Source organism: Dermacentor albipictus, chromosome 6 (genome assembly GCF_038994185.2).
Source record: "Dermacentor albipictus isolate Rhodes 1998 colony chromosome 6, USDA_Dalb.pri_finalv2, whole genome shotgun sequence".
Taxonomy (NCBI): Eukaryota; Metazoa; Arthropoda; class Arachnida; order Ixodida; family Ixodidae; genus Dermacentor; species Dermacentor albipictus.
In genome coordinates this window covers 102,997,915-103,006,338 of record NC_091826.1, presented here as the reverse complement: position 1 = coordinate 103,006,338, position 8,424 = coordinate 102,997,915, and the positions used below count along the sequence as shown (strand labels likewise).

At 45.8% G+C, this 8,424-nt stretch overlaps 1 protein-coding gene across 3 annotated transcripts in view; it reads left to right on the top strand.

The window, feature by feature from the left end:
* The first annotated feature begins 2,296 nt into the window (after window positions 1-2,296).
* The window catches only part of LOC139061314 (uncharacterized), a 101,662-nt gene continuing 95,534 nt past the window's right edge, over window positions 2,297-8,424 (top strand). For all 3 annotated transcript variants that reach the window (XM_070541152.1, XM_070541149.1, XM_070541153.1), the window contains exon 1: window positions 2,297-2,364. The gene's annotated coding sequence lies outside the window, so the exon portion shown is untranslated. The remainder of the gene's footprint in view (window positions 2,365-8,424) is intronic.

The window sequence follows — 8,424 nt, the reverse complement described above, 5'->3', positions numbered from 1 at the left end:
TACTCCATTTGTTTCATAAGTGCAACAATGCTGTTAAGCGAAGCCTTGATAAAACCGAACTCTCAAGGCATTCCATTGATAATTTGTTTAAGGCGCGATCACGTAGGTAGTGGGAAAATATTCATCTTTGACATCAGCCTATAAGCAGCAGGGCTTGATATCTTAAGGGAGAGGTAAGTCATCAACCAGTCGGTTTTATAGCGCTATCCTCTCGCTGATTTGCTTTTGAAGCTTTCAACACTGCGTGAAGAGCAAGGTGTTGCGCTTGAGGTAGACACATTTGAAAGCCCGAATTTCTTTTTTGGATTTCTCGCCAAAAATTGTAGCCCTAATCACTCTTTCTTAGTTACGTTTTTATTTTTTAAATGTACCCTTGGGTGAGGCTTGGGTCGTTCCTCGGATTTCTTTTTTTTTTCCGTTTTTCCCGTGCTCGGATATTTTTTCTTGTGCTCTTGCACGGTGGGCAGAAGCTTTTCTGAGACAGCCTAAAGCATTTTGCGCTCCTCCACCCGTCCTGGGTCTTGAAAGCTGATGTTGCTGCCGAAATCGAGGAGATTAAACCACAATGACAACCCGTGCACACTTTTAGGTTGCTAACGTAAGTGAGAAATGCGGATAGTTTCTTCAAGCTGGAGTGTTTTAGCGGTTCTCCCGAACCATATTCGTTGTAGACGCACGGAGGAACAAGCCTTCCGCATAAGCTTAGTGCAACAGTGAAGTCTTTCCTCATAACCACAGCCCTGTCGATCACAATACCACTGTCTTCGTCAACTTTGAAGAGTCATCAGCTGAACACGCCAGGACTCGCAACTCGAGTGCTCTTGGAAAGCAGGGAACGAAGATGCTTCCTCTGAACAACTCTCTAGAACGGAAGGGACCTTAGTTTCTTTAGCATTACTGTTTTTTATGTTTACATCACGTCGCCATCACTTTCAGACATACGAACATCGCAATTTACTGTTGCTCTTAGCTTCGAAGGTTTTCTTCTGGGCTTTCGTTCTTTTGCTTTTGATAGGTGCGCAGGAATGTTGGGAAAATAAGTTACTCTACACCCACCTTAAGCGTCCACCTGCCACGTGGAATCTTACCAATGCTGCCTTTAACAATGTGCTCGTTGAAAGTGATTAAGTCCTCGGCACGTTAAGTGCTGCCGACTGCACGTTTTGTCTTGAGAAGCATATCCACTTTGGCAGCCCAGCGCGCTGCATGTCGGCACAGAGACTCTTTGTCAAACTTGGCTTACAACACAATGCACGTGATCTCTAAGTCACATACCTATTTTCCAACTTATAGATAAGCGATAACACCAAAGGAACTTTTTCGGAGTGCACGCCGGCGACAGACAGCCTAGACAGACACCGAGAAAAGCACTGAACGTGCCCGCCGACAGCCGGCGGCTCGATCACAACGCGATGCCAGCGCCATCTCTGAAGGGATAGACGAGTTGGAGCCGCCTCCTAAGCAGACTTATCCAACTGACCCAATCCACCAACGTTGGGTGCGGCCGGTATTTGTGTTTGCACCACTATTTGGAGTTTCTGGCGTGGACAAAGCGCAGAAGCAGCTGTGAAGCAACAAAAGCAAAGATGTGGCGCGGCGCCGTATTGGCTGGTTGCCTTTGCTCAAAAAGATTGCGTTCTCGTGATGACTGTGGCAGAAAGCAAGTTCCGCATCCACTCCCAGGGTTCTACGAGGGAAAGTAATTACCCAAGAAAGTGAACGAGGAAACACCGCCGCGGTAGCTCAATTCGTAGAGCATCACGCGCGAAATGCGAAGGTTGTGGGATCGTCCCCCACCTGCAGCAACTAGTTTTTTCATCCACCTTCAATTCCATTATTTATCGTTTCTTTATTTTATTTATTAGGCACATTGATTTTCCCTTTGATGTGCTTGGTAACAGTGTTTCTTGGCTTCTTATGATGTGCGCACACAAATGTTACTCGAGAAAAAGTGCGATGTTATCAGGTGTTTTTTCACAGAAACGCGGAACGAAATTATGGGCAGGTGTACGTATGTGGTGGTTCTCAGGGAAATGCGCTGGCGGGGCTAATAATTTGGCGATAGAAACTGCGCGACCAGTTTATACATGAGGTTGAGACCCGTATGTAACAGTTACATTTTTTCCTTTTCGGTTGTTTGAGGAGAATAATAGTAACCCTAACCTGATTTTTTTTTTGCAGAAGAGGGGTTGTTGAGACTCCTGGCGCGCTGTGTCCACAAGATCAACCGAGCACGCCGCCAGGAAAAAAGGCTGAACATCTACACACACGCCGAAAAAGAGCCTCCAGAGAAGGTCAAGACGGCGGTTCGTGACCGCAGGGCAGAGTTACTTTCCAGCATTAACGCGGTGTTGACCTACTAGGGTGAGTGAGGTTGTTCAGGAGTAATTTGTATGAAATTTGTATAATGCACAGCAGAAAACGTAACCTCAAAATATTATATTTCCAACATTTTTTCTGGCCACGTACGCATAACCTCTTTAATGGGACCCTGAAATGATTTTTTTATTCTGCACAAGGATATGCGTTCTGAACATTTGATCTGAGCCTGCATACACGTTCAGTGAGAACACTGTAAGAATAGGCTAGGTGGCTTAACGAAGGCCGTCCAGGCGGAAAAAAGTTGTGCATGTATCGCGTAGCGCTCGGCAGATGGCGCGGCAGACACAAGCGCCTTGGTTTTGAAGCAGAAAAGCAGGGCGAGAGTTATTACGGATGTGAAAAGCATCATAAAACGTTCTTCGTATGTTATTCCAGCTTCACAAGGAACCTTGTTTGGATTGAAGGAAGCATACTTTTAACGAGACTAAGCGTGCTCCGATAGCCATGTAGTGCACGCTCTCTTCCATGCCGGTACAGGCGCATGGCAAAATGAGGCCAGCGCAACGGTAGTCGGCTACAATACCTACCTCACCCACTGAACTTACCATGATGAGATGCCAAAACCGCCCCGCGAAAATTAACTTTACGTGTACTGTAACCTAGATAAGCTCGCAGTTAAATTGTAATGCGCTGCAAAACAGCTTTCCGGAGTGGCTATTCGAAGGCCGCATTTTTTAATAACTGAAGTTTAGTGTTCTGGTAGAGGTGGTTGTGATGTTAGTGTACAGGACGGACAAGCGTGGGCTTGTCGGCATTTGCGAATTTCTCGATCATATGGACGACTGTCATTTAAAAGCCAGGGACGCAAAAGCAGTAAAGTTTTGTGCAGATTCACATTTATTTGACAAATACGGAGAGCATGCCATAAATGAAGTATTCGTACAAGCGTTTACGTTCCATAAACAAACTGGACACTGGCACACATTTTGAACACACGAGGAAGTTCATGGCGCCCACCATTTATTTGAGCAAATTAAACGTAGAGTTTTCACTTACTGAAGCTTCAACAGCTTTTGCAGCTACTGCGACTTATTTTTTGCCTCAAATGTCTGTTTGCAGAACTGCCTCATTCTCATGACTACATATCTGTGTAGCACGCCAGCAATAACTTCTTTTTATAATTGGCACAGGAGAAGTGAAACTTGTACTTATCAAGCATGTTGTGCAATGTTTGTTCATAGGCATTTCTGAGAGCCGCATGCTTGTGAAATTCCATCTCCTTTGCATGAAGCAACTGAAAAAGACATCGCTTTGGGTGCAAAAGGCCTCGCCTGGTTTTACACAGAACAAGGTTGCTTTCCGGCTGATGACGAAGTGCTCTTTGTTCCAATAATCCTTCACGGCATTTTGCACACCTAGTGCTTCTCATGTACTTCGCGGCATATAAAACCAGCTAAATAAAAAATTATGCAATCTGCAGCTGCCGGTGCTTCATGCAAGTTGTCGAACACGTGGTCATCTTCCTCTTCAGCAGCAACTAGGCCATTTAGCTTCTCTTCGAGTTTCTTCAGGTGTTCTTTTGACTTGACACTGTCGTCAAAAGCAAATTTAAAATCTCAGTGTAAGTACAGGTGCACCTTGGCGAGATTCATTTTCAACGTGAGTTTCCGTATTTAGGGGATTTAATAAAACTCTAAACTGACACCATGTTGTAAAGCTGCAGAAATGCGGGCATAGGTTTGTGGTCATTTTGGCCACCAGACTGTCGCATAATCCCAAAGAAGCGTACCAACACGCCTTGGTTAAGTTTTCGTCTTAAAACATATTTGAAACCACACTCCTTTAGCAGGTATGTTTATAGTTCCAGTGCCGACAAAATAGCCACAAGAAGGCCCTCAGCAGTGTGCTCGGTTAGGCAACTTGCTCTTGTGGTCTTTCCTTTTTCGCATTTTTTGAGCAATGCAACGTCGAGGCCAGGACACTCAAATCTCTACTGCCAACAGTGATGCTTTCCTTTGGATGGTTTCGGTTTAGAGCATCAAAAAGATTGTTAAACCTTCGTGTGAATTCTTCTGTTCCCTAGACGTTTCGAGCCCTTTTGTGCCTCACTTCGAGTAGAACTGCAAGCCTTTCGCTACACTTCAGCTGAACAACTGAGTGGCCAGCTTCACCAGCATTTTTTTGGTCGTTGAAGGGTTGATGTGGAACAGAGCAATTTTGAGGAAAACATGCAAATTTTCCGGCTGTTTAGAGTCTCCCATAAACAGCCTGTCAAAATGCACCCAGTGAACGCGATCGCCTTTAACGCTCGACACTTTCTGTGAAAGTAAATGGTTTCGAACGCATTTCATAAGAAGGGGGACGTCAGAAAACAAATATACATTGCGTTTCTCATCAACGGGATGACTGAAGTAGTTCCAGGACTGTTCCAATGCTCCAGTGACGCCGAACTCCTTCTACATAGCACGGTTCGTATTTGCGCCATCACAGGCGACCACGCCGTCTAAGACCACCGCGTATTCAAGCAAAAGTGTTGGAAACACTGCTATCGGCTGAGTATATATTTGTTGCCAAATGACCGAAAGGGAAATACAAGCCCGTGGTCAGCAAGGTCGTCGCGGGCTGCTGAAGAACCTTCATAATCAGTGAAGCCACTGTATGTCATCTTTTTCGAATGAACTCGAATTTCCTTTCGAACGCGCATTTCATTGATAACAAGTATTCCGTCGCGTTGAAAAATTTCTTTAGTGGACATCTCCTTCTCAAAGGCTGTGAAAAATCTCTTGTCAAAGTCACACCTGACTCTTATCATGCACAGGAACTTGCACACTGTCGTAACGCAAGGAAGTGGAAGCACCTCACTACCTCGCAGGAACGAGTATGCAGATTGGCTACGTATGTGCAACAGCGCGCACGTCAGAAGCGAATCCTCTGTTTACTGCTGCTTTTTTTGTTCGTCAACCTCGCTGCTGCTACACACTCCTTTACCGCAGTCAGCCGACCACTAGGGAGATCAATTGTGCGTGATTTCTCGCCCAGTTCTTCTCTTGAGAATATTTGCATGTGCATATGACCTTCTGCAAGCTCCACCGACATTTTGTTAAAGCGTTTCAGCAGACGATTTTTGGACCTTTTCAGAGCATAATTTGACCGACGCAGTGCTGCAACTTTGTCCTTGCTCTGGTATGAAGTCAACGGACGCGAACCTGAAAGCCTATGCCTGCGCATTCTTTCATGTGTTTTTTTCTGCTGCATTCGCAGTACGTTTGAAAGGCCAGAACATTTGTGACATACTAGTAAGTTCGAGCTACTAGGGTCAAGAACAATAGAGCACCTCTTGTGCCGCCATCTCTGATTGTTGTCGAAATATGCCCAATTTTTATTTCAACGTGTCGATACTCCAGAGTGCTCGGTCCACCATTGCACAGTTTCGTCTTACCAACGTGCTCTTAGATAGCCTTAACGTCATCCACAGTTGCTAAAAGTACCTTCATACTGCACATCTGCCTTTGAAACTGACTTGCGCATCACGGTTGTTTGCCAGCATATCTTCATGAATTTCAACAATTTTAGTGGTTACAAAGGAAGATGCGGGGCTCACTGGCAATAGGCATGCATCTGAAAGTAAACGGCTTTCACGTTTTTTGGTGCGCTCCAGCTGGGAGAAGACGACGCTTTTTACTTCTCCAAAGCCGAGCAGGTGGTAACCCCGTGAGTTTGACAGAAGGAAAAATCGTGGTAAATCGCCGAACAAGCTTGCGAATGCGAGCGTATGCAGACTTTAGGGAGGAGCTAGACCCAACAGATTGAGGCGTTTTATCACATTTGCTCTTCAAACGCATCTATGTCTTGCTCCGGTGCACTCGGCAACGCATCGAAGGAGCTTCCATTAACGCCACCACTGTCAGTGCTACACGAGGCTTCACTCGTTACGATATTTTGATGCAGCGCACCGTCTGTTCGACTGTGACCGCGGTTGTCTTTCCGCCAGGCGCTTCCTTGTTTTCACTGTTTTCGATAGGTAAGCCGGACAGCCGGAAAATCTTATGGCAGCAGCATCGTCGCCAGTGATCGCTTTCACGGAGAACTCACTAAGGCGTGCCTTTTGTAGTGCGCTGTCCAGGTCTTGGACACAAGATGAGGCTCGAAGTGCTTTTCCCCGACGTGATCATGCGGCTGAAGGACACGATCCTTCCTTGGGATAGCTCGACACCGCGGCTGAAGGACACGATCCTTCCTTGGGATAGCTCGACACCGAAGGTGAATTTCACTGTACAGCCTTTGTAACCTGTTCTGGAGTGGGGAACAAAATGTTTCCTGCCCATCACAATCGCATGTGCACGCCTGACACCAGAAGAAGAAACGCCGAGCCGTGATGAGATAGGAGCGGGCGGCGCTAACACAGCAAACGTAAGCCTGTGACATCGTCACGCCATCTGTCGGAGAGTGACTAAAACATGCACCAGCGTTGGGACACTGCCGCTCCATGCCGCCATTCGGCCAGCTAGCCTATTACACTGTGAGTGAGAATAAAAGAACACCGATGGACTCCTTTTTTTGTGAAAGGAAAACGCATGAAAAAGGTGACGCAGGCAGTCTGGTAGAGCATTTCGTGAAACAGAGCTAGTGAAGGGCAAAATACATAGTACAGGGTAAAGAGGCACGCAAGAAACGTGTTTGATAGTTTAGTTTTCGAAGATTCCATACCACCATTACCAAGTTCTGCAACATTACAAGAAACGTGCAGTGCACGTGCCCCCTTACTGCATTTTGTGTTTTCGTGCTATGCCTGCGTTTAAAAAGCATGTCTATAGCTCCAGCAGATGTATGCGTTAACAATCCAGTTGGTCCATTTAAATATATTGCGGAATGGCAGATCCATAAGGAGAATGCTCTTCTGCATTTGCATCACACAAAACTTCGCACTAGCTTGACTACACAGCGCTTAAAATATGCACATTGCTGCTTATCATGCAGACATACCTTCTCGTGATCAGGTGTTTGATGTAAAAACCTGCACAAACAAGATCGAGGAGTGCTTTCCACAGTGCATTTTAAAAGCTATCGGTGATAAAGTAGCAGAGGGCTCACTGTTCTAACGAAAGAGGTGTTTAGAAGCGGCTAGAGCCATTAAACACATTATAGGACATAGATGCATTTCGTCTTGGTTTAGGAGCTCTTCTGCTACTAAAGAATGAAGAGGGACGGTACCGTGCTGTGTTGCACCTGAGGAGGTCGTTCAAACGTGCAGAGCTCAATTATTCCTCTACGATGCAGGAAGCTCTAGCAGTTCAATGAATATTAAAAGATTTGCAACCGTACTTTATTAGCCAGATTTAAGCGTAATATTTACCACCATGCATTTTGGTCGGTTTTGCACGCAAAACAAGGACATCACTGCCTCCTTCACAGGTCCCATTTTTTTGCAAGAGTTTGATGTTGACGTTATTTACGAAAACGCACTGTGACAGACAACAAAGCCTACCTCTTCAACCTCATCCCGCAATCGTCCCTCATCTTTACCTCTCCTTAACGTAGCCATCACTAACGTGCGCAGTTTGTTGCCCAAACGAGAACAACTTCGCAGCTTCACTCACGATATCGATGCCGACATCATAGTACCAACTGAAACGTGGCTAAACGGAGACGTAAGAGATAGCGAAATTTTCCCTCCTAATTCCGGCTATGTTCTGTATCGCCATGATCGGAGCAACCGGAGAGGAGGGGGTGTTCTATTAGCTATCAGAAACACCTTCTCATCTTCCCTGATCAGTCGGGATGATGATCTCGAACTATTGTGGACTTGCGCATACAATGGTGCTGGAAAGACAATTTTCGGCGTGTGCTACAGGCCGCCGGAAAGCTATCCGTCATTCTGCGATTCACTCCGTAAAGCACTAGCCGACATCACTGACAAATTCCCTAACGCACCTATTCACCTCTTTGGTGATTTCAATTACCCTAACAATAACTGGCCTCTGCTTTCTGTAACCAACAGGTCACCGTTATCAGAAGCTAAACAATTTATTGATCCTATGCTAGACTTCAACCTACATCTGGTGATATCAAGTCCTACAAGAGGAGATAACACCCTGGACCTTA